Here is a 27345-nt window from a genome sequence, read left to right on the forward strand (position 1 = left end):
TTGCGTTTTATAGAAACAATGGAAACAGGTGAACCAATTCATACTCCAATTAAAATGAAATTAAAATTAGATATCTGTGTGAATCACATTTATTCTTTGAACTGCATGGATTAATATAATAATGTTTAAGCTAACACGTTTAGGAAACCCATTACATTTGTCACTGTTTCAGATGGATTAGCAGCACTCTGTTCAGAAATACTGTATCTCTGTGCTGCAGAGATACAACACAGCAACTCTCTATGTCTTGGAATAGCTTCCTATCAGCACCAATAAACTCTGGTTATCCATCCTTGACCTGTGTAAATGCAGAATGATGATAACACACAAGCACAGAGAGACTTTATCACAATGAGCTGATTCACAGTCTTTGTCTAATTATTTGCGTTATGTGCATTTATAGGTGAATGCAGCCGGTGTCTGGGTGTTAGAAAATAAGCAGCCGGTCTGAATTCTTCACAGCCCTTTTATGTCTTTGCTTCTATCTGCTCGGCTGTTGAACTTTACTAGTGTCCTGTAGTGTTGTCCTGTATGCACAGCTGCAGGGGCTACAGTCCTGCCCTTCCTTTTGTCCCGTCTTGTCACAATAGCTGCAGCCAAAAGCTCAAGTTTTTGCAGGTGCAAACAAATTACTGGCAGCCTGAAATCTCTTTGCAGTTTCCATGCACTGACAGAAGTAAGAAACAGGAATCAGGCATTTATTCTCAAGCTGCACAGGGAATCTGATGCATGTAGTTTTTGCTGTTCCTGCCTACAAGCATTTTAATGTCTATCATATGAGTCGATTCACATTCTGCTTGTAGAAAACCAGGCTTAACACAACACATAAGGCTAAAATCCAATAAGACACAATCTAAAATTGATTCCTAACCAACTTAGCCAGTAACCCTTCAGCATTATGGCACTGTTGGCTTGCAAGTTTTTCATGGGTCTCCTTTAGCCCAGTTGCTTCTAGCCCTCTAGCCCTCTCTCTCTGTCTCTCTCTCTTTATTACTTTGACCACACACATTGACTGTAAAGTTCCTCAGTCAAGCTAGCTGCTCCTACAAATCCCACAGCTCGCCTCATTTCACATTTTAATACACTAATTCCTTTCAAATTTGCATTCTTTTTATTATTGGATGTAAAAGTCTGGAGTCATTCCCACCAATATCTGTCAGTAAAGTAAATTTTATTCGCAATATGAATTGGCAGTCCTATTTAAGTGCAAAACCATTATCATGGGTCAGTCGCTCGATTAAAATTTTAGGACAATCCATCCAAGAGCATAATTTTATCTTCAGCCAGTGGAGGGGAATGAATATGCAATTCTAGGGCCTAGAAAAGGATCATTTCCATGCTGAAATATTCATAGTCTCCTTAAAACTGTTGAAGAGTGGAATTTAGTGGTGGCTGAAAGAACTCATTAATTTGAAACTCATTAAGATGTGTGCTATCTCCTTGTCAGGCCAAAGAAGGAGCTGCTCCCCGTTAGATGTTACCAAACATTTGGAAATGTTTCTTGCATTGTTAGTGAAGATGGCAGGGGCCACAGCGGTGTGTGTCATCCATGTTCATATCCCTGTGCAGAATTGTAGTCCACTCCATCTTTGTAAAGTGTGCTGTGGTTCATTAATGAGCTGTGGAAATGTCAGCGCTTTGGGTTCAGATTAATTGAAGAGCCCACGGATGTCTAATTACAGGAAAAAGACTTACAGATATCCCCAGCCCTCTGAGACAGTAGACCATTCCCCCGGGCTAAATGATGCTGTTATTGATCGTTATATGTAAAATGATACTGTAATTTCTCTTTCTCGACTGTTGCAGTAGAAGCAGGTTAATTGGATCAGACCCTAAAAAGGAGAAAAAAAAAGAAAAACATTAGTGCTGAACAAGCTATAAAGGTTTGATTTGTTATGTAGATGCCTTAGCTCGAGGATTATGCTTAATATGCAATGAGGTTAATTAAGAGTAAGTTGAACGGGCGTGGAGCTCCACAGGCCAGCCCTGCCCTCAGAGCTCATACTAGAGTCCCGCGACAGAGGGGAGATGGTGTCTGGTTGTTTGGTCAGGTGTTTGCCCGGGCAGCGGAATGATGATGGAGACTGTTGATGTTTTAGTGACAGCTCTCTGTGGCAAACACCTCACACAGCATGGCCTCTCCTGAAAAAAGTTGTGAAACAGGAGGAGACTCGAGCCCCCACTCAGTAAAAAAAATCCCAATGCCAGAGCCAAAATAACATCAGTGAGTCATAGTTGCCTTCAGGCCACGTTGACTTTATCTCCTCTGCCTCAACACGCAGGCTGGTCCTCTCACCAGTAACTTTAATTAAAGTGAGAGTAGGAGTCGCCATATATTTAACCTCATTGTAATAATGTACAACTGTGAGGTTTAAAACATTTTTAAATAAATGTGATGTCTTCAACTACCTTTGTGGTTCATGGCTAGTATGTACATACTGTATAGATAGTGTGTGTCAAGATTTACATTTACGTGACTGTTAAAAACTATATTCAGACAAGGTGCCACCATTTTGTTATTCATTTTGTTATATTAGCAAATGATTTACAACCTCTCCTTGTGAGGTGGCAGTTCAGTTATATTCTGTGGTGAAAGAGAGAAAGCAAATGTTAAAGGTTTTCATGCCTAATATAGGAAAAATCTGGTTCAATCTGTTTGCCTCTACTTGCCCATTCATTGTCTACATTTCCTCTCAGTTGTGCCAATCAAAGCAAACTGAGGAAGAAGCATACCTCTGGCTGTTGAAAATTCAATGATATGATAAATGACATATTAGGTAAAATAGGTTACCTTTTATGAAGAGCTATCACGTGTCCTGACAGACACTTACTGTAACTGTCAGGGCATGTAAATCTGCTAAACATTTGGCTTTGAAAAAGAAGAGGAAAAAGCAGACTAATCTCAACAAAAAGCACTTAATATCCAATTAATTCAATTGTTTAGTGCAACACCAGTGTAGATACTATTAGTCAAAATAACATCCCGTGCTGCTATCATAAACAGCATGCACTGTTCTTGACCTGTGCAACCAGTGAGGCACTGAGCTGCCAAATTAGCTCCAAGGGTAGAGGAAGAGTCCAAAAAGGCATGTAGGTACAATAACTGAGAATATCCATGACAGGAAGCTGTGATATCACAGGCCATGGAAGTTGCCTTCATATAGCACTTAGAAATGCCAGTTGAATAGTTGTTTTTCAAAAGATCAAGTGCGCAGATTCCAAAGTCCTGCACGATCGAGGAAATAAAATCTCCCCTGAAGCCAGAGTCAGCAGGTCTTTGCCAGTGGGAGAGCCCAAGGCTGTGCTGCTGCCTCTTGTTAGTCGACTGGAAGAACCCAGCCATCCATTTAGCACATGGCTATTATGTCCAGCACCCTGATAGGAGCTGGAGCTGCCACTTCAGCTTTACTGAAGGTGTGAGGAGCCAGGGAGACTCTGAAAATGAGCTCTTTGTACTTGTGAGCTGCACATTCGAAAGGCAAGCAAGTTGTTATATGTGCACTAGCCGAACAAGAAGGGTGAAAACAAGCTTTAATTTGTGAATGTCACCAAAGTCAGTAGCAAGACTGGGGAGTCTCTGTATAGTCAAGGAGACACTGTTTTTGTGCTGTCAAGGGAAGTGAGGCCTTCCAGTTGGCACAAACTGATCACACTAACAGATGAAGTCAATCATTTGGTGACAGCTTATACTACATACCTCCACAGGAGGAAAATGCAAGGTCTTCCTCTGAATATTAAACCACACCTGGATGAGCTCAAGGGCTGGTCCAAGTATAACTGGTTTCCACAGCCTCAGGGGCCTTTTCAGTCCGACAATAACACTGCGGTGAAAAGCACTGGCTTCCTCATTCGTTTTAATGAGACCACCGCCTTGGCACAACAGGGGTTCATGTTGAATAGGCCTCCGGCAACAAACACAAGGTGGCACAGCTAAAAAGGTGGTTCTGGCTCTATTTTTTTTTTTTTTTTTTTTTTCGTGGAGCAGGGCAGTGTCATCATGCAACACACTGAACTGTAATCAAATATCTGCAAGTCTAAATACGAGGTAGAATACCTTGAAGTGTGTTCCTTGTAGCATTTAGGTAGAGGTGCAAATGACTACAGTTGCAATTAACTTTCCAAGTTGTACAGTTTGGCCTCAAAAGAGTATGAACTTGGCATTAGTTAAACCTTAAATCTTGAAACATGGGTTCATATTTCATCTTATACTTGCACCCTGCAGCAAAACCACTGTAGCACCTCATACTGTCTGGCTGTACTGCTGTTTACCCATGACAGAGGAAATCAGCATTCAACACCAGTAATCCCTTGACTGAAACAAACCGTTGCCACAATGTGTCAGCAGTCCACCCACCCTGTCTGAGGACTGGGTTATATCTGCTGCTCAGAAACATGGAGCAATCTACAAAGGAGAATCTGAAGCTGAAACTGGCCTGGCCTGGACAAACAAACATGAGCAATTTTGGCTAGTTCTTATGTAGCAGTTGAGAGAGTTTTTTTTTTTTTTTTTTTTTCCCAATTTTCGCACAACTACTTCCTTCATTTTTCATGTCAACCAAGTGCAACATTATTATTGCCTTTGAAGACAGACTGTCTGCAAGTGTGCTTTGTTATGCCCATATTTAAACGATTATCATGTCTTACCCCTCTCCACAGCCAAGTTGCTCAGTGTTTAAAATGTGATAGAAATATGGTATTGTTTGTTTTCTATATTAATTTAATGATGATCGCTCCATACAGATCTGATGTTTGTCACATGCCACATGAATGTCATGATTTATTCTCCTGGTTGACATTTCGTTTTCATACACCAATTCTGGCATTTCCACCAGGCTTTTTTTTTGCATGCAGATTGCAAATAGGCATAAAAATAGGTGGATGGAAATACACTTCATGACTCTACCCAGTCTTTGTGTATGGCTTTTTGGAACAGCTATAAATACTTTTGCCGTCAGATGTATTTGGACATCAAACCCCTCTTGTAATCAGCATTCAGCCTGATTTTTCTCCTGAGTGAGGCAAATGGATACCATGCATGATGTCAGCAACCTATGAGGACTGGTTCTGTGTCAAATGCTAGGGATTTTCTGTTCGTGGTTGGGCTCAGGGCTGAGCAATCAGTTTAAAACTGTTAGATTATAAAGTTCTTATAATCACCAAAGTCAGGCTTTTAGCCAGTGGCTTTTGACAGCAGCAGGTGCAGTTCACTTGGAGCACATAATCAAAGCGCAGTAGAGTCTATAGACAAATTTAAGGGCACAGGAACCAGAAAATTTTTAGCTTATGTACATCAAATGTGGGGGTGGACATGTTGTAAGTCTATAGAATGTGAGATGTGATTTGATGGAGACTTCAGTGAGCATGCAAAAGCCAGAATTTGTTGCATTGATCACAGTTGTGTTGTAACTGACTAAAATGTAACCATGGTTTTCTGCCTCATCTGTAGAGGAAAAAGGGGAACAAGTCTTTTCATAAAGTAAAATGACTCCTTTGTCTCAGCACAGAGGATGCATAGTGTTTTGGGTGACTTTTCCAGATGGCTGACACATGTTCATTTGCTTTCCAGCTGCTATCAGTCTCTTTTTCACAGTAAGGTGATCTGCACTCATGATCCCAGCTGTATCTTTGCAGCAAATTCCAGGGTATCAGCAGTCAAACACTCAGCGTCTCTCGTCTGAAACCCAACTTTACCCCATATGGAAAACACAACCACACCCCATACATATGAGAATAAGTGCCTAGTAGATAGACAGTGGATACATCATAAATAAACAAGATGAGACTAAATTCAAGGATAGATTTAGAGTTTGATTGGATTTTATCCACAGTATCTCTTTAATACCTTAATACCTTAAGGGTGTGTTTCTGGCACACTGGCACTGCCATCCATATAAGGAAAACTGGAAATAAATCGAGAACTCTCAGTCAGTGCAGCCCACGCAGAGGAAATCTGAAATCACTCTGCCATTTTAGATAAGAAACTCAATTTCTGTCAGATCTCAGAGCCAAGAAGTCTGCTGTGCAAACCTGGAGAATCTGCCCATACTTGTCTTCTGATGCATTTTAACAGTATTGATTGACTACTTTTGCAAGTTGATTTGTAGTGGGAGAAGCTGTTCAAGAATGGAGTTTCCAGTTTTGTTTTTTTGTCAGCATTATCTTTTTTTGTATGAAGTACTCTCACCTGTGACCCATATGCATCCATTGAAATATCCACAGGGCTCATTTCTATTATTTTAAAACATCCTGAGTTGGTGGAGATTTTACGTCTTCCTGCTTTCTCTTTTTGTCTCTTAGAATCTGTCTTTCTTTTGCATGCGCACTCAGACACATAGCTTTCCCACAATATTTTTCTATTCATTTACCAGGGCCTTCTTTTTGCACCTGCGAGTCTTCTGTCACAATGCAGCAGCCTGACAAAGAACTGAAGCCCTGGTTTCACAGAGGCAACTGTCAGCCGGTATAGTTTTTGCACAATGGAGGTTAGAGAAAAAAAAAAAATCTTCTAAGGCATCCAATTGGAACCACACAGGCAAACGGCTCAAATAAAACCAGGCAGGGAAGACTTAGACAGATACAGAAAGCATGAAGGGTGTAAGAAAAGGGAGCTGGAAGATCCAGAGATGAGCATAGACAGGCCTCACAGCAATCCAGAGCTCCGCTGACATCCATGCAGCTGGATTCTTGCTTTTATCAACACAACTGAAAGCAAAGCAAATACGTCGAAGAGAGGTTTATTTGGCGTAGACATTAAAAATCATCCATTATATTGACAGCCATGCATGCAGTGACAACATCAGTCTTTATTCTTGCTTAATCAGTGCTTTCATGCCATGTTTTAACTCTTCTTTTAAAGTCCTCTTTCTCAAGCTTCTCTTGCAAACACACATCAGAGATTGATATATGATCAAGCAGAGAATAATGCATCTTCCATGAAAACTGTGAGAACAATTGCAAACAGTTTATTTAGTGAGCAAATAAAAGCTCAGAGAAAGCAAAGACTGAGACTCAGAACAGCATTCAGTTTCAAAAGAACCTGGACCCTGGATAAAGAAAGTTTAGTCTGAGAATTTAACCCATTTCTGCTGTCTATTTCTGACTACCTCAACTTGCTCCAGAGACCATTAATCCTTTCCTGCTGCTCTCAGACCAGCGCTCTGAACCTCTGGGTTGTGACATAAGTGTGCAATGCTGATTGGACTTGATGGCTCATGCTGTTCTTTGGTCAAAAACCAGTTAGAAACAACTGGACGCCCTTTGTGTTGAGCTGTGAGCTCAGCGATAAAACCCTTAACTCGTCAGGCTCGTTAAATTATTTTCCGACAGTCTACTTTGTTTGCTAATAACACTCTGGATTATCGGTTTAACCATTTTCCCTCATGGCAACTCCACTAATTACACTTACTGTAGTTAGATTTCACTTTTTAGACTCCCTGACAGCACCGGCTGCTGCTGATAATTTCACTGTTCCACGTGGGACAATCCTGTGTCATACTCTGAGGAATTTACTGTCCATTTAAAATGTTGAGGGTATGTGAGAAAACGGAAGAAGCAATTTTGAATGTGTCTCTCTGTGGCTGCAGCATATCTGCTCAGCTAATCCTCGACACAAAGCCTGGATGAGCAGCACCTTTGTGTGTGTCAGAATGGCAGGCTTAAGAGACAGGCCCCAGCATGCACAGCTCCTCACACAGCAGCAACGCTATGGAAACTTAGCTGACACTGAGAACATCTACAGTGATATGGAGGAATACTCCTGGCAGGGATGAGAACACATCCATACATACACAAATACATGCCCACAGGACAAATTTGTACGGTTACCACTGGGAATGTTTTTGTGTATGTGCTTAGCAGTATTCTCCTGCGGTACCTTGTAGATGTCTGGAAACTTATTTTGTGTTTGATCCCAAACATCATCACAGACATTTTACTTGGAATTAATGTGTGGGTTGGCAGAAAACACCAGAAAAAGGTGGATGTCTTCATTCTTGCATGAAATAGTAAGTGAAACGTGAGGGTAAAAAAAAATGTGTCAAGTTGGGAGAAAAGCATGAATTTCGTTTGGTCTTGCTGGCAGGAGAAGGAAACAGGGATGTGTAACCACACTTCATAGAAAATTGTTACACTTTTTACCCCCATACATCTATCTGACAGCTAGTTAAGGTTTTACATTATAAAATACATAATTAAAGATAAAACCACTGGCTCTCAGTGTTTTTGATGTGTGACCACTTACATTTTTGTGTCTAGTTGGCCTCGTGTCACTTTTCCACCGAGTGGTTTCATTTAAGAAACAGACATGACCCCTCAACCCAACCCCAGGTTTGGCACTGCTGAACTTAAAATACAAAGTAGTTAAAACTAGCTTTGACAGTATAATGCTGCTTACATATTCATCAGTATTAACAATCTAATAATATAAGATATAATAGACTTTAACTTGTAATGTAATATTTTACATTGTTGTTCTGTAAGTAAATGATGGGTCAGCGAGCATTTGTTGGATATACAGATTTTTGATGGAAGATACTTCTTGTGAAAGGGTTGAGAGACAAATGGTGCTAAGCTTCACACCTAGGAAAAAGCCTTCATTTAAAAAAAAAAGAAACATGTTCTTTGCATGTTTCTGTGCTCACATGTGTGTCACTCTTGTACTGTTGCACCTGGGGCTGTCTGCCTCCACTTCCTGGAAGCTATGAGGTATTTAGAGCAACTCCCACTGAGACCCAAAAACACACATAGAATGCCAGGTTGTTGTGAAAATCTGAGTGCTTGACTGTTGATGCTCAGGAGCCATTTTTATTTTTAAAACTTAACTGAAACATGTGTGAAGAAAATGTCTGGATATTTCCAGTGAAGTTCAAATGAGTCCACGGGTCAGCTGGAAAAAATACCTTCCATTCGTGCCATTCATGAATTTCTATTTCAGTTCATTTAAAGCCGTTACTTTTTCTACCCTAACCTTGGGATATGCTGTTGTGGAGCGTAGCACATTTAAACGCTGCCATTTTCATTAACACTGTCATGTTTCTCCGGAGCTCCCAGAGGCAAACTCATTTTGGCAGCATGGCGTTGGATCAGGCCAACCACCTGTCATCTTATTTCTGCACATGGCCTCTTCTGTCAAACACTCCCTCACATTCCTCCCTGAGCCCCACACAGCACCTGTGATTGGCTCGCCCATTGCCATCACAGCTGTCAGACTCACCCTCTCTGTTAATTAAAGTGATAGACCTCCCAAAAAGCTGTTTATTCCAACAGCTTGGTCGTTGTTTAGCTGCACATATTATAGTGAGAATGTAAAGTGCAAAGAAACCGAATATTAAGGTAACATTTTTTTCTGAATTTTGATGCACTGGATATCAGTTAATGACTTTATAATTACAATACAATCTGTTCTCAGTGAACAGCAGTGCACTGAAATGAACTCAATTGAGAAGATGTGTGTGAAGAATTAAAGCTGAAACATTAGCCAATGAATTGATTAGTTGATCCGATTTCTGCTATTTATCAGGCTAAAATGCCAAACACTGACTAGGTTTAGCCTCTCAAATGTGCAAGTTTTATGTTTTCTTCTGTTATATATTAATAGTAGAGCTGCAACGATTAATTGATTAATTGATTAATTGATTAATTGATTGACAGAAAATAAACCGGCAAATGTTATGATAACTGAAAGGTCATTTTGCTGTTGTTTCAAATGTGAGGATTTGAAACTTTTCTGCAGTAAACCGAATATCTTTGGATTTTGGAATGTTTAGTGCACAAGACATTACCTTGTGATCTAACAAATTATAAAAAAAATCTTTTTTCATTGTTTTCTAACATTTTATAGATGATTCATGAAGAAAATCATTAGATACAGTCCCATATAATACTTCATAGTATGATACTACAGACTTTTTCATTTTGGACTGTGTGGATAAAAACTAAAACATGACCATGATTTCATTGAGAAAATAATCATTAGTTGTATCCCCATGCAGAATCACATCATTTTTGGATGGAGAAAGGACTTAGTCATTTTACACACTTTTCCTTTTCTGAGCTCACATGACGTTATTCTACCATGTTTCAGCCCCAGGCGTACAGACACAAATCAGCTACAGCAGACTGAATGAAACACAAATGTTCAACGTCCCCTGCACAATTGGATTTGTGTCAACTTCATCTCTTGGGACCTTTGTTCCCAGAAAGTCGTAATATTCAGCACAATGAGACAACATCAGTTACAACACATTGATCCAATTCATCCAGGCACTGTACTGTAGAGGCTCATTTGGAAGTAAACACAAGGACTGTGTTTGTAGATTATTTTCAAAATCAGTTGCAACTTGACATAATCTCACTATGGGAATCCTGGGCAAGCAGCAGAATAAAGATTTGTGAAGTTAATTTGTCAAAATATTTCTAAAATTAAAGAGAATTAAACTACTTTGTGCTGTGCAAAAATAGCTGCATTACTCATTTTCAGCATCAACAACATTGATATGTAAAGTCTGTGGGTGATTATGCAACGGGCTTACTGAAAGCCTCCCTTCTGAATAAGTCTGAACGATGTCATTAGAAGTCTCTAAATTTGGGTGCAGAGCAAAAATTGAGCAAAAGCCACCGGGAGGGAAAACAACAAAGAATCTGGCAACAGACGAGCCAAGTCTGAGTTAGTATTCAGAGCCAGCCTCCTTTTGCTGTCCATATCTGTGCATTAGTCCTCATTATGAATGGTTTCTACAACAATGTTATTGAATTCACCTCATTATGCTGCACTGGCAAGGCCTCTGCAAATACAGTATCATCCTTTCATCTGGTCTGTAGTGGTAGTTCCTTACTGAAAATACAATCAGGGTGTCAACAGAAAATACTTCTTCTTGTCTCTCCTATGAGGTGGAGCAAGAGAAATATGGACTCAACCAAACATTGAGTTGTTGAAATGTGTGCAGAGAGGGTGCATGTAAATAAGGTTGTTTTTTATACCATAAAATATGTTCTGTACTACATGAATAGAAAAAAAACGCCATAAACGATTAAGTCTTAAAATAACAAATTAACCCAATAACCTCCAAATGCAATGTATTATTCACGTCTGTGACATTTAAACTGGTCCTCATGAAAGCCAATTTGATGTTGAGTTTAAAGGGACTTCTGCACTTTTTTCCTCCTCCCAGTCCTTTTTTCTGTGATTCAACTCTGACGGCGACCGACTTTGATGTTTTGTAGAAAGTGTAAATGGAAGCTGAGTTGAATGAAACAGCTGGGTATCACTGTGTGACTGACTTTTCTTTTCATTTCTGAGCACCAGTAGCTAAGCAGAACCTCAGCTATGGATAAAGCATCTGATCCGTGCCCTCAAATGATTGTCAGGCCTTGAACATATTTACCAGATAGGACTGTTACAATTATTATCCTGATATGACTAAACAGTAACAACACAGGGGGGAGAGACTTTAAATGAGTCAAATCCTTTATCACAATAACACTCAATCAAATTAGCTAGTAATGAAGCTTTATTTCTCTTGAATGGCAGCAGTGTTTTGTTCAGCTGACAGAGGACGAGGCCGCTGAAGGAGTTCCTGAAAAAACGTCCGGTTTTTGAAATGCCCCCATTCAGGGCAAAGGAAGGGATTTTTCCCAAGCCCAGTGTTCTCACACTCGCGCTTGCATCTCAAATAAACCTCCTATGGATTCCAAACTTCACAGAATGGCGGGGAGGGGGGGCGGATGGAGATGGAGTTAGGAGGAGGGGTGGGGTGGGGTGTGCCAAAAAGAGCGTTTTATAGAGATGCTGATTTCTTATTCACTGGTCCTCTGTAAGAACAGAAACCCAGTGGAATGCACATTGAAAGCTACGATGCTCATTCAGAGGCCATAATGCATCCATCGCATATGTACTTAGAGAGAGTTTCCCTGGTGGGAAAATAGTGACCCCTCCGAACCCAGTGAAAAGATAGCTGTTGCGGGGGGGTTGCTCATGTTCCAGAGGTGTATTGTGGAGCGAGAGCCGCTGCTGCTGCTGCTGCTTCTCACCTGCATAGAAAGAGAGTGAAAGCCCTCTCTAGGTGTTGTGTTTACACCAAGCCCTCCTCTGCCTTCTCAGTGGAGCGGAGGAATAACAACATAAGTCTCGGCTGAAAGTGCAAAAAAAATGTGCTGTTGCTAGATCCTAATCAAGCTATTCACAAGAGGCATGGGTGACACATCACTCTGTGTTCCCACTTATTTTGCAGATATTTTCCCTTTCATCCTTTTTTTGGGTCTGCGGTAGATTATGTTGAAGACATTATGAAGCATGAAGATCGTCGCGACAAAGAGCTGTCACACCTGATAAACATCATAAAAACACCAACTAAATCCAAGAAGTTAGATGGAGTATACAGGCTGAGCAAACACAATGAGCGGATAAGACTTTTTAAAATGTGTTGAGAGTTTCTAACAGCCATTTCTACAACATCTGAAGTAACTGACAGCCCAGTGGCTTCAAAAACCTAAATATGGTCTAAACTAAAAATAACATCGCAGCCAATAAATTAAATATGAGTCTCAGTGTTTATATTTTGGACCATTGGAGGCACAGTGATACTGTAAAATTCAGATAGTACCAACCAAATGCATAAGTAAGAGCCAGTTGCAGTTAATCTATATCCTGGCAGAGCTTCTTGGATGTGCTTTTATTTTTCTTATATTCCCTGACTTGTAGCCAGCGTTGTGCACGACTCGTGCCACATTTGGAAGAATTAGAGATTATCCACTGTTCCAGCTGACAGGACTGTTAAACAGATGTTGAATTGGAGACAGATATCCTCGGTGGAGTGAAGCCAAGAATACCAACTGGATTTACAAACTGCACTGACGGACACATGACATTTGGGTTTCATGTGTATGTGTGTGTGTGTGCGCGTGTGTGTGAAGGCCTGTGCATGTGTGTGTGACAAAGAGAGAAAACACAAGAGTACATGTTTTACATAAGAACAAAGCACCTAAACAACAAGGCCGTGAATGCAGCGGGCTCATCCTGCAGTCTAGTTGGAGAGTAATGACAGCTCATTGGCAGTTGCACAGAGAATTAGTTTCCTGGGTGACATTAGTATTTGCGGTGAGTTGTGCATGGCGGTCACATTAGAGATGCTCTTTATATAAAACCTCTGAAGAACCTCAGTTCAATGGGTCCATAGTCTGGGGAATGCTTTGTAGACAGCCAAAGGTCAGGGCTTTTCTTCCGCCCCCCCTCCTCTCAGACTATGTGGTTTTGTTGCTGAGGCCATATGGTAAATTTGCACTTAGGGGACCTCCACATTGTTAATATGTTTAATGCTATTAATACACACATACACATGTATTTTTATAATGCAGTTCTACATTAATTTACATATGTTCATATACTGATGAATATTATGTGGAAGAAAAGTCGATACAGAGAACTAAAGCAATGTTTCTCTCCCATAAAAAATACATGTAGAACCATGGACTAGACAAAGACACCATTTCCAACACACATCACCATCTTCATCATCGCAAACACCACGCAAAATGTATTTAATATAAGGATGGTTATGTGGTTCATGTTAATTTCTAATGAATTATATGATGATTGGGTTGAGTCCCCTTTAATGTTGTTGGTTTATCACAACCTCTAAATTAACACCACATCCTCGACATGTTTCAGGTTGTGGCTGTTGAACCTCAGGAGTCACACCTGATTAATCCCACAAATGGACAGGAGATGAGTGAGATCGTTTTCACCCCAGCGTACCCATCATTGGTGAGTGCTGCAAGGATTTCACAGGGTCCCACAGATCTAATAACTAACATTAATGAATGACCAGTTATTTCTGTACAAAGTGATGTACGTTGATTGATTTGTTGGTTTGAGTCTTTTGCACCAAATGGTGCCACAATAGATCAAGATCACTAACATAAGTACTACAAGGTTGTAGGTCTGTGTAGGAAAGGAAATAACACTTGTGTAACTAAAGTTCATAACAAAAATACATCATCTCCTGCACATATTAATTTTGAAAAGACATGATCAATATACAGATTTGGTGTTTAACAGTGGAACAATATTCACTGGTTAATCTGACCAGACCAACATGTTTTCTTTTCTTTCTCTTTTCTTTTCCTTTGTTGATGCTAATATTTTTCTCCTCCAATAAATCATGGAAAGATTTAGTTGGCTCTGTTCTGTGCCCATTGCCACTGCAGGTGCATCCATATTTGTTTTGATAACATGACAACTTAACATTACAAGTAGCTGTGATACTTTTGTTGTGAATTACAATCTATAGTATTTTAACTGCCTCCATTCATAATGCCTACTGACCTAAATCTTAAATCTTCAGGCTTGGATTAAAATGTTAAAATGCAAAGGCATGTTACACACATCATATATCTTGTAGCAGCTCATTCAGGTGGAATTCTTCAATATTTTTAGGCTGGTGCAATAAAAACAAATTGTGATTTTTGTCAGAGTGTGTTGACTGTGTGGGTGGTCTTACACTATGAACACTTGTTGCATGAGACCACAAGTGTTTTGGGTCTGTTTTGAACAGTCCAGCTGTCTCTGATATACTGATGTAACAATCTCTAGTTGACTTCAGTCACTGACCTTTTACTTTTGGCAGTTTATATTGCTATTATTTGCCATGTTATTCATGTCACATGATGTGAAAATGTGTAGGATATATTTTTTTCCTCCTCAAATGTCTCCTTACTTTTGAGTTAGCAGCAGGTTTGGCAAAGATGATGTTACAGTTGAACCTGGCATAGCTTTAACAGTAATAATTCTTGTTGCAAAACTGAATACATTACATGACAATACAAATATTTCAAGCTGTTACCGCATCTAGTAAAACAAATGAAGGTGTAACACATGAAGCTGTTCAAAGGCTGATTTAGAGGTAACTCATAAAAGGTCTAATAAAAATAAAAAGACTAATAAATTTAATGTTTTTGCCAATTAGACCCTGAGCAGCTAAAGTTTTAATGTGACAGCAACATAAAAGCAGAGCTCCATATCAGCACTCTGAATGCTTGTTCAGATAGAAAAGCCTGTGTTATTCGTGGATGACCAACTAGTCAATTCAGAGGCAACCACAGAGAATTAAAGTATTTAGAGTCCCAGAGTGACGTGCCAGAGAGTTGCTAATGATTTCACTGCACATGGCAGTGCCTGGCAACTGGCTTCCCAAAACACAGAGCAGAAAATAAGCCCTCGGGGCGGTCTCAGACCTCTAATTGGGCTCTCACCAGTGATGGCCTTGGCTAATACAGAGCATTGGTCAGATACAAATAGAGAGGGGAGAGAATACAGTTTATTATTCTTAGAGACTGAGGAGAATGAAAGGTGGCCTCCTTTTGGAGCTACCTCAGTGGGATCTGTGCCAAACTGGAACGACATCCGTTCCCAGCAGAGACGCATGGCTGGCATTTAAACTGACAACAGCGCTCATTGTTGAGACATTCCAGTGCTATTGGCGTTATTGTTTTCTCAGGCACACTGCTTTATTCTCTAATAAACTTAAATCAAGATGATAATCAAACCAATATGCCCTTCTTGGAAAATGGAAGAATAAATAAAAACAGACATTGGCAGTGTACCTTCAGTTTTTGGATCCATTTTGTTATTTAGAGATGTTCTGTTTTTTCCGTTTTCACATGATGAAAACAAAGTTGATGTAGAGTCATGTCAACGTATTTTCTAGGCAACTACAATAGAGTTTAACATTAGATTACAGGCCCATAATAATGTATGAGCAAATTATACACAAACCAGAGAAAAATTACGTGGTCAGTTCTCAGAATACAGTCATACAGAAGAATACCAAAAGTTATTTCTTATTATTAATTAATTGTTTTATTTACATGATACCAGATCTGTGCAGTACTTCATCTCTCTCTACAAGAAACTTTAAAATAATACATTTGCTTTGCTTGTATATACATGAACCTAAAAAGCATACTCTAATATTTTTGAATAGCAGTGATTTATCACTTGTAGTTGGGCTTTGCATTGATATGGGACAGTGGATTCATTCCATACAAATGAAAGTGTGAAAAATTGTAAAAAAAAAAAAAAAATGGTAGGACATTCTGTAGATGATTTGTCCAAGTTCTGTCCCTGTCAGGCATTATAGTTCAAAGCCAAAAACTGAAACTAGAAACTGGAGCAAAGAGAGATATCAGATATGTATTTTTCCACCATCAAAAACTTAGATCAAATGTAAAACCACACTGATGAAAAATCCTTTGATTATCAGCAGAGGGGGAAAGATATACAACCATGTTGGAGAAAATGTTCCGAAAAAACTATATAGTCACAGATTAACATGGAAAGTTCATGTTCCTTTTCTGGGAGTTGTTGAAAGTTGTTCTGGGACATGTAGGAAACTTAACTGATGTAGAATGAAATGAGGCATGTTGAACAGATGCCATTTTGCTCTTGTCCACTGTTTTCTCTGTGGTGTTTGTGCATGCTGGTGGTCATCCCTTGCAGAAGCAGATGATTCCCTTGTTAACTCCGTCCATTTTGTCAAGGTGGAACACCAGTGAGAGAGCACAACAGATGGTCTGATACGATACCTGTCAGCAGGCATGGGGGAGAGAGAGCAGGGAGCCCCCACTGTGGAGCAACTGAGTCTGCTCAAGACCTCCCAGATTTGTTTGGAGTGGTCAAGTCATTAGCAAAGAGTGTTTGTGCTGGCCTTGCAATGAGACGCTGACAGGTGGCCAAAAGGATTTTATAACAAACAGAAACAAAACTCATATTATTTCACCATTATGATCAAATCTTTAAAAAAAGCTAACAGATTTTTTTTATAACTAGTATTCTTTAGGGCCACTGTCAGTCATGCATATTGATGTGCTAACTTGTTTCACATGAGACAGGTCTGTTTTTCTGATTAGTCATCTCTCTGGTTGGAGGAGGGTGGGGCTGTGTTGGAAAAAGGTGATGCCAGGTATTTTTTTACATAATTGGAATCAAACAACATAAGAATCTAAATCATAATCTGACAGACATTGAGTTGCTTGTTTGTGTTGGCAGGGAGATGCCTGTCAATCAGTTTTAATCAAACCACTCATACACAATCCTGATGACGCAGATTAGCAGAGTTTTTAATTGTTACACTGTTATTGATTTATGACCAAGACTCTTAAAATTTCTTTCTAACTTTGGTCTTTGGTCAGTGAGTCACTGAGATGTGAGATTTGAAACACTGTTTTCAGGTTTAAATAACATTCTATTTTCATGGAGCTTTTGACCATGTTATAAACATCAAAGGAAGCCCCTGGAGCATCATCCAAAGATCAATGAAAAGTCAAATTAGTGAAAGTTGACTTTAGAATATTTTACCACAGTTGTATTTACTCAAAATTAAAAATAAAGCTGAACTTTTCAGGCATTTTAAGGGTTATTTATGTAAAAATGCATAAATGTAAGTGTTGAAATTGGGAATTAAAAATCTCTGCTGTCAAAGACAGTTGTGATTTTGTCCAGTCCAGGGTAACTTTATGTGTACACATAAAGTAAAAGGATGTGAAATATCTAATCATTACTGTACTGTATATTTTTGAGCCAGTAAAAGCATGAGAGTTGAAAGAGAGGCATTATTCCAGGGATGGTGATGAGTGTTTGCACAATTAGAGGAAATCTGATGCTGGAAACTATAAAATTCTGAAATTTAGTTCAGCCTTTCTCATCCATAGCCACAGACACACCAACCCTCCTCACTGAACCTGCTCTTTTATCTTTCTTGCAGAGCCTCCTCAATAAAATAACCAGCAGCTCACAGACATAAATACAGCTCAGTGATGTGATAAAGAACATACAGCTGCAAATTATCACACAACACCTGTTCTTACTATGAAGTATTGACAGAACTGATACGGCCTTTTCTATCCTGAACTGATCGCCAAGTAGGAAAACAAGTCGACCATTTTCTTGGAATTCATCTTTCTAACATGTCGTGTTAGGTGTTGGCTTAACTGGCTGGGTGAGATTACACAGTGATGAGAAAAACAGCACAAATGTCTAATCGAACCAGACGCAGACCTCTTCGTATAATGTTTGGTTCACTGAGCTCCGGCTGCTACATACCTGACATTACTCTGGTGAGACATGGATAGTCTTGACACCTTTTTCTTTCTCTTTCCTTCTCTCTCTCTTTTTTCTCTACTGCCTGCTCTCTGTGTCAGTTTCATGAGCTGATGGATGAAACAAAGGCAGGCGAGGAGGTGGCGGTCCAGAGGCGCAGGCCTCAGGTGTGAACAGGTGTGTGGGTTCACTGCCATGCTGGAATGGGAGTAGTTCCAGGTGCACAGCTGCGGGGTGTGGCTCTCACTCGTACATACACCCAGCCTCCCGGCCTGTGTTGAAATACTGAGTCCCTGGGAAGGAGGGGGAGGCGGGCTGGGTGGGGTTTCTGCGTGAATTTGATCTCACTTTGCCATAACTTTGAACAAGGAACTTTGAGGAAGAAAAGCGAGTGTACGTTTGGAGCTGATGGTTAGAGGGTGATAGAGTGGAAAGTCGTGAGAAAAGAAAGGGAAGTTAAAGGTTATTGAATTTTTCGCTCCAGTTTGGGCACTCTGTGTGTGTGTATCTATGTGTGTAGGCGTGAGTGATCTGTGTATATTTAAGAAACAGTAGGGCCATAAGCAAACACAACGACAAAGAATGACGTATGGGAGGTTGTATGTCTGGGAGCTAAATGCGTAGTAGTCTGGTCTCCTGGGAAACTATTGTTCTTATCAATCCGTGATTAAACAACTTTGGTAATTTGCAATCCTGCCGTAACACATCCTGTTGAATTTTTGCTGAAGGAACATGTCTGTGTTGAATGTCTCTAAGCCCTGGACGGCATCAATCTCGGCCTCAGGACAGATTAGGTTGGAGACAAGCACTCTGTCTGCAGGGTACATGATCTCCAAGTCTGTCTCTATCAAAGGTCAGAGCAACCGAGTGCAGAGCAGCATCAAGATGTTGTGTGGCTGGTAATTTTGAAAGGAGAAATGGGTCAGTGGCTACTGTGGATGGGCTTGCTTGTGCCACAGATATAAAAGCCCACACATGCTGTCAGGGGACAGATATACCAATACACGTGTACAGTGATGCAGTGAAGCCATCACAGATTGTGTGTATGGATTTGGGGTTTGCCATTCTGCAGCTTTAATCCCCGATTTTTCTACAATGTGGTCCCACCAGTCCCATTGACTGCTAGACAGTGTGCCAGACGAGCAGTCTGACCTTTCCTGTCCTTGGAACAGTCGATGCTGTGTAATATATTCTGCAGTTGATTCCTTTTTTTGTCCTATGAATTTTAACAACTTTTTTTTACCCCCCACCCCTCCCCCCGCAGACGCATCGAGTGTCTCACTCTGTGTCTCTGCACTGCTGGATATTAGTCTTCCTATTACCTTTCAGAACTCCAATCACCACATGTCCTGTGGAGAAACAAAGCTGCGAGACACAGTCAAAGATAGAAACAGCGGAGGGAATGTCAATTTCCTCCAATCAGCACAGAGAACAGTTTTTTTTTCCTGTGGGGGAAGATTAGGTTGATGTCAAATCTGAGATCGAATGAGCTAAAAATGTTGCTGAGGACAGCCAGTGCTGAGTGACAAAGGCTGAGGTAGGAGCAAACATGGAAATGTGCTGAATTCAGTACGAGACAGCTGTTTTAAAATCTATGTCAACCTATTTTAATTCGCCTGCATTCCCACGATATGAATACATTTGTCGGCCGCAGCTGCCACTGATATTCCTTTTACTATAAAATCGGCCGTCGAGAAGTCAGAGAATGCCAAGAGTGTCCATCAGAATCCATTAGTCGTCTGTTACTAATTACCAGTGACTCCGGGGTTGATTAAAAGAAATCACCAAGCAGCAGCACACACCATTATGCTAATGAAAACTCATTTGGAGAGGCAGAGCGGGGGCGCCGGCAAGTATTTGGACGACTTCACTGTGCAGCCGGGCTGGCTGGAGCAAATGGCTTCTTGGACAGCATATCATTACAGGACTGGAGGAGAAGGAAGGCTTGTGATGGTGATGATGATGATGATGATGATGGCAGAATTTTAAACTTGTTTATCTTGTCCAGAGACTACACTGATGGATTTATTCCCACACTGACTTTTTTTTTCCTCTTGCTTCTCATTAGCATATATATTTTTTTCTGCTTGCACTTGCCCCGTGGCACAAACTACCAAATATCTTTCTGGCAACTGAAGATAAGACATGTTTGGTGTGTGTTAGTCATAATTGATTTTCTCATCTAATTAGAAATCCTTCAGGGGAAAGACAGAGGCACCAAAACAAGCTCCTAATCACCAAACAGTGATTGCTTAGATGCCAAAGTTTTCGATACAAAGATGTCAGAAGAAGCCGTGCCGCAATGACAGCATGTTACAGACCCCTGTTCACTAAAAGACATTGATCATTCATTACACAAGCAATGCAAAGGTCAATACTCCATCAGCAAGCTCCATAACACCATTAAATTCACCATCAGCTCTCTGTGAGCCACATGGAGCATGTAATTTGGTCAAACAAAACAAAATACTTGATCTATCTTTACAATGAAAATTAATGGGTCTGAATAACTCATAATGTTCCATTATATTAAGTATTTTTTTTCTCAATTAGCTTCATACTATTATGATGGGGTCCTAAATAAACACACAGTTTTATGACAAAGTTACAGTAGTTCCTGTTATTTCACATGAGGAATTTCAGTATTAGCTTTTTGTCTGCGCTATCCATCTAAAGTACAATATTTCCCTCTGAAATGTAGTGAAGTGGGCAGTATAATGTAGCATAACATCCAAATATTCAAGTAAAGTGCAAGTACCTCAAAACTAAACTCCACTTTATTTAATCATGTAACTGGCAAAAACAGAATTCGCTTTTTATTCCTTCACCCAGAAACATAGTATTCTTTTTTTTTAATTATTTTGTCAATTTATTTTGACATCCAGGAAGAAATCCAGTGGATTTTATAGTAACTGCCCTAATCCCCTGCTTCCTTTGTTTAATGAAAAATAGCCCTGGGGCTTTCCAGAGGTTCATCCTCATGCAGCCCTCCTCTAGATCCACCATCCAGCCCCTGAGCACCTGCTAAAGGCCGCTTCTCCTTGGCATCTAATAAACAGCTCCAACTCTTGATCCCCTCACATGGTGTCGAGACCACATTTCATCCCTCACATCTGTGATTCCCCGAGCATTTCCAAAAATCCCCTTGGCAGTTCAGTGATCTTCCTCAGCTGTTTGCGTGCCCTCGGGCCGGAGCAGCCTTGCTATGCGCTCCAGCTGCAGGCTTCGCTATGGTCATGGGGCCCCACTGAAGGGCACTATTGTCCATTCATGGGGTTCACTGTGTGAGAGGTCAGATGAGGGAGAGCCCACAGTGGGGCCTGGCAGGAAATGAAGGTGGAGTGGCAGTTTGGGCGATAGTGTGGGGCTTGAGCCAGAATAAATAAAATAGTCCAAGTAAGTACAGAATAAGTTGAGTCACTATTTTATACTGCAAGTGTGTGTGAAACTAAAAGTTATGATAAGCAATGGATAGAAACCTTATATATGTTGATTTGTGCTTGAACAAAAACCTCAAATGTATAATATTTTCTTCAGTTGGTGTACTCTTGACTGCTTGCACTGGGAGGTTAAGAAACACTGAACCCAGAGCGCCTCACATATGTGCAGATAAATCTTCATTTCTCACCCAGTTAAGCAATTTAGTCAGCTTCAGAGGCAGCACTGCTTCAAGCCAAAGGCACTTCTCAGGACCCAGAGAAACTGCAGAACAAATTGGAGAACAAACAGTCATGCTGGGTCATTCACATTATCTGAAAAGCCGAGGACCTCAGGAGGTGGGCTGGCTGCACCCAACGATGAACAATAACGCACATGTTGTGATACTTCACTGACACTTTTTAAAGTGGCATTTCTCACATAAATTTTTTATAATTCCCACTCAGAGTCCTTCATCCAGAGGCAGCTAACATGGTTTTACAGGGGGAAGTGCTCATCAAAGACAAATCAAAAGGATTTGTTATGAGACTGCAGATATTAAAACCAGCCTCTGTGAGAGTGGAGGACACTTTTCTAATTGGCTGCATTACAAAAAAAAACATGCTAAGAGCAAAATACTGTATTGATTAGGTGATTCAACACTATGTCACTGCAGAGAGAACAACAGAGGCTGCGGTGGCTACACACATGAATCCATGCAAGACACAGTGATTGTGTGGCATTGTTTATGTTTTGGTTCAGTGTCAGTAGGTTTTGTCAAGTTAGCATTAAGCTGGGTATTTTAACCTTTCATTACTTTGTCGACTGTTCTGCTCACTTTATAAGTAGTTTTGTAGTGCTCTTGGTCTTAAGGTGTTAAAACTGACTGGAAAACCGAGGTATGTTCCAGTGCAGTCATACGTTTACAGCTAGAGAGTTGATGGCGTAATAATAGATTGACACCACTAGAGCTGCATCTAATGATTATTTTCATTAGCAATTAATCTGCTGATTTGTATTCCTGATTAATCAGTTAATTGTGTGGTCTATAAAATGTCAGAAAACAGTAAAAGCCAAAAGATATTCAATACAAAACAGAGAAAAACAGGGTCAGTCTTCACAATTGAGAAGCTGGAACCAGATCCTTACAATATATCTATAATAACTGACTAATCAACAAATTGGTTAATCGACTAACTGTTTCTGCTCTAAACAATAGTATAGTAAAGAACAGCATCATGTCGTATGTTATCCAATTTGTGTATTTATTTTTCTTCGAAACACAAATACATAGGTGTTCAAGTATTGTATATTAAAATCACCGTTCACCATCCACAATCTTGCTAGGTATCCCCTGGGGACTGCAGAAGTGTCTCAGGTTGGGGATTCATTCGGTGAATTAATATAACAGTTTTTAAGAGTGTAATCCTTTGCCACAACTTAGCTTTTTAATGGAGTGTGAATAACAGAGATGCACTGAGATCATGTAAAACAGACAGAAGAGAAAATGCATACACAGGCATTGTTCAGATTTCACAAGTTGCCAGTTTAATAAATACACTTCCAACTATCTAGTGTATAACAGCAGCACAACAATACTTCCATGACTTTCAGCTGAATATGCAGATATTACATATGCAAACTGTCTGGAACAAAGCCAGTGAAATAATATCAGATTATCTCACATTTTTGCTGAATTCACCCTCTATGGAGTAAAAGCCTGTGCTGACAGGCTTAAGTCTAAAGATACATTGGACTTTCATGAAGTAAGATGAATAGGAGGATTTTCACCTCAGTTGGGAGATGCCTATATCTCTACACATAATACAGCTAATTATTTCTGTACAAGCGGCTCCCTTTCAGCAGCAAACAAAAAAAAAGGGGGTCGGGGGGGGATCCCTCCATTTGGGGAAAAAACACTGAGGAGGCTTGAGGGAATTTTTCAAAGCCCTTATGAAGCTTAACGAGAGGCGAAAATGGGAAAGAGGAAAGACGCAATTGCTTTCATACAATGCACCTCTGCGATGTCTATTTTCTTGTAGTACCAAACAAGGTCACATATTTTCAGCCGAAGATAATGAGCGACCCATGGCTCTGAAAAGAGGAACACAGACCACATACATGGAGGAAATACTACAACATCAGCTGCAGTATTTCTTTGTTTTCTGTTTTCTATCCACTGAACAGCGAAGGCAAATGAGTTACAATTAAAATTCAGACAATGAGAGGCAACAGTAGTGATCCAGATCGCTGTGCATGCTCAGAGATGTAGTGGTGGGAGGAGGATGACACAGACATGGGGTGCTGAGGGATTATGGGCCAAAAGGGTGTCTGAACGGCAGACCAACTGACCTTTCTCTACACTGCACTGGCAACTGGTAATCAGGGGCAATTATAAAGGCCTCTTGGCCACAAATCATCTAATCCTGTTGTGGGAGTGGGAGCCAAATGTAATTATGGCACTCTGGTACACTGACCCTGTGCCTAGCGGAACTAAGCCCAGAAGCCAACCACAGCAGGTCCAAACTTTAGCTCAGTCCAGGGCAGACGACCAAAATATTCACATTTGGCAAAAAAAAAAAGAGACAGAGAGAGAGAAAGCAAGCCACCTGTTTCCTGCAGCTCCAGCTTCTTTATTCCCCTGACATGGAGCTAATGAGTGTTTGCATAATGTGAGTATATGTATGTGAGACATGGATGATACTTCATACTGATTTTAATCAAGATCAGGAAACACAGGTCATATAGAAGTGCATTTATTTGCTTTGTATACGAATGTGCAGTATGTTTGTTCATTTTATTTATGGTCATTTACATAGCAATTTAATGACCTGTTCACACCAGCATTTACAGTGAAATTTCAGAACAAAACCACTTAATTTTAATGGAACAGGGTAGATATTCTCACAAAGAGGAAGTAAAACTGTGTGGGGCTCAATTTTGGTGAACTTAAACATGCTAATTTGTGCCGTTAAAACCAAACACCCTGACAGCACTGACCTTTGAGAGGATGGAGAATTGGAGAGTTTGAGGCTGAGCAAACTGTAGCTCCAGTTATAGTATAAACTGCACCACAAAAGAGACATACTTTGCAGTCAATTGTTAGACAGGAATCGATATAGGAATAGTTATCTCACAGGCAGCTACACTTACAGTAGAAATTCTCCATAAATTCCCAGGTTGTTCCCCCTTATTCTCTAATTTCACATTTCATACCGTTGTGCCTACATGTATACATTGGTATACACTGTTCCTGTACACTGTAAATTAGGAAGAATTGCATTGCATGTTGCAGGCCATGATCTTAGGCAATACACTGAATGTTATATTCACACTCAGAAAACAAACTGGCTAAAGAATACATGTAGCTGGCAAAGATAACAAGCTAAACAAATATAAAAAAGCATATTTAAACATATAGATACATAAGCTCTTCTGACTATGCTAAAACAAAGTAACACACTAGAATGATCCTTAAGTCTGCAGTGTGGTGAGTTACTCTGCAGCAGGAGCACATCAATATGTGCGTCAGGCTGCAGAGACTCAGTCTCAAACTCAGATGGCCAACTCCATTACCAACCTCCCACCAATCCAGCTCCAGTAGATTGATCACTCAGCACAACAAACTCTGACAATTAATAATGACTGCAGTTTTTATTTCCTCACCAACTTCCTGCCACAGACCGCAAGTTTCTGTCTACACACAAGAAAGAAACACCAACATCAAACTGCAGCCTCACTGCAGATTTTTACCACTAGACATAAATTTATTACATTCACATTTTGTTTCACACCAGGTTTGTTGATAATCAGTGTTCCTTTCTCATTAGCATGTCCAAGCACTTTGTATTTAATTCCACAAAAGAAACCTTTTGACTGATTGATCGTTCTCTAGAAAAATATGCATTCCCTGTATTCCTCTCAAGTGCAATTAAAAGGCTCAGCTCGGATCAGGATCAGTTTAGAGCACCGCCAGCAGCAACAGAGGTACCTTGTCAGATTAGATTAGAACTAATTCCAACATCACACTTAACACCATTTATTTAATGCACCTTCAACTTAACAACATCATTTATTTAACACATCATTGATTTTACCTCACAACATAATCATTTGATGGATTTCTTTGGCATTCCACTTGGAATAACTTGAAATTCTGCAAAACTGCAGCCAAAGCCTGCAGTGGTAACTCACTCTTCAGTTTCTCCTGTACATTTTGCACACTGACTGTTATTCTGCAATTTAAAAAAATGTCTTTAATAGGCTGTCACTGGGCATTTTCTCTCTGTGGCACTGAAGGTTTTTGATACCTTCATTCTCTCAAAAATGAAGCAATTCCAGGCCATTGTACACAAAAGCATAACAGAAATAGAAAAACTATCTAAAGAGATGCCAAAGTAATATTTATTTTACAAGAATTTAGACATCAATCTCTATTTTCCTGTTTATCAGGCACGTTTAGTTGTCATCTGTGACACAATCAAACTGAGCCGAGCTGTTTCGGAGCGACACACTAATAATTCTTGTCTGTCAGCTAAAATAATGTCAGGGTATTAAATGTCAGTCAAACTGTGATAATTTATACGCTGTATTCAGTGCCCCTCTCATAGAATAGAGGCACCCACCCACAATTCATTTACCTGTTCTATAGCCTGACTCCTAAATGAAATAGAAATGGCAATCAATCATTATGTAGCAGGGTGAAAGCCTCTGGGGACAGACAGACTGAGTCTTTGAAAAGTGGAACAGATCAGGCAGTAAAGTACAGAGAGAAACCATCAGCTGGGTTTCACAATTGAGTTTTGTCTGTTAGTGGTGCAATCAGACAGATTTATTTAAGCACATATAAGAAAAGCAAATTTTACTGCATCTGCAATCGATTTTTAAATTAGCTTTTTTAAAACTCTTTGCCTGACTGTGGTCACATACTGTATTTAGACAAACTATAAATGAAAGAAACTGTTCACAGTAAGGACAATAACTCTGTTAATATATAAAATATAATAATGATAATAATAATAATAATAATAGCATGAAATGTTTTTTTTTAACCTTTTTTTTTTTTTTTTTTTTTTTACCTCTTAAAGCAATGTAACCCACAATAACAGATTTTTTGGCCACTTGGTTGCAGTGGAAACAAGACAGTGACATCACTTAAAAAGATGATACAGTGAATGTCTTAGCAAACAAGCAGCAGGTATGGAGCAACATTAGCATTTTCCTTGAGTCTTGTTTCTGGCTACCTGATGAAAAGAAGTCCAGTATCTTCTTTCTTTTTTGCACTTGGTCTCCACTAATTCCTGAGGAATTATCTGCCAGTGTTCGAGCTAGTTGCTAACTTTGTCTGCTGCTGTTTGGTGCTGGAAAGGTCGTGTGCAGTGGGTTTATAGAACTTCTTTGCTAATAGACATCTACCTCTGCATCTGGCGATGATGCTGATGAGAGTGGTGAGATTGAATGTAAACCAAAATAATGACCTGAAAGATACTAAAATATTCTGTCAAGTTGAGAAGAACTGCAGAGTCAGGTCATGATTCTCTGTGGGTTCATTACTACAAGTGGCACCTTTCACACACAAGCACATGATATATTATTTTTATATAAACATATAAATTTTAGCCACTAGTCACTACATAATTTTCTAAAAAATCTCACTGAGCATTTTGGTGGCATCTGTGTCGATAGGTTAGTATCTCAGCAACAACAAAATTTATTTCACATATTTAAAAAAAATTTGAGTCCTTTATTTAATATCAGGCAAGTTTATCAAAGCATGTCTAGACAGAAAGTTAAGCCACGGCAGCTCACGGTGTGACACAACAAAGAGTTAAACCTTT

General features: G+C 39.9%; 1 long non-coding RNA gene across 1 annotated transcript in view; it reads left to right on the top strand.

The window, feature by feature from the left end:
* Positions 1 to 27345, top strand: part of LOC108875255 (uncharacterized) — a 43448-nt gene that overhangs the window by 8757 nt on the left and 7346 nt on the right. Inside the window, exon 2 of the long non-coding RNA XR_001959845.2 lies at positions 13664 to 13759. This is a non-coding gene — a long non-coding RNA (uncharacterized LOC108875255). The remainder of the gene's footprint in view (positions 1 to 13663; positions 13760 to 27345) is intronic.

The sequence above is a fragment of the Lates calcarifer genome, linkage group LG10, assembly GCF_001640805.2.
Source record: "Lates calcarifer isolate ASB-BC8 linkage group LG10, TLL_Latcal_v3, whole genome shotgun sequence".
NCBI classification, from domain to species: domain Eukaryota; kingdom Metazoa; phylum Chordata; class Actinopteri; family Centropomidae; genus Lates; species Lates calcarifer.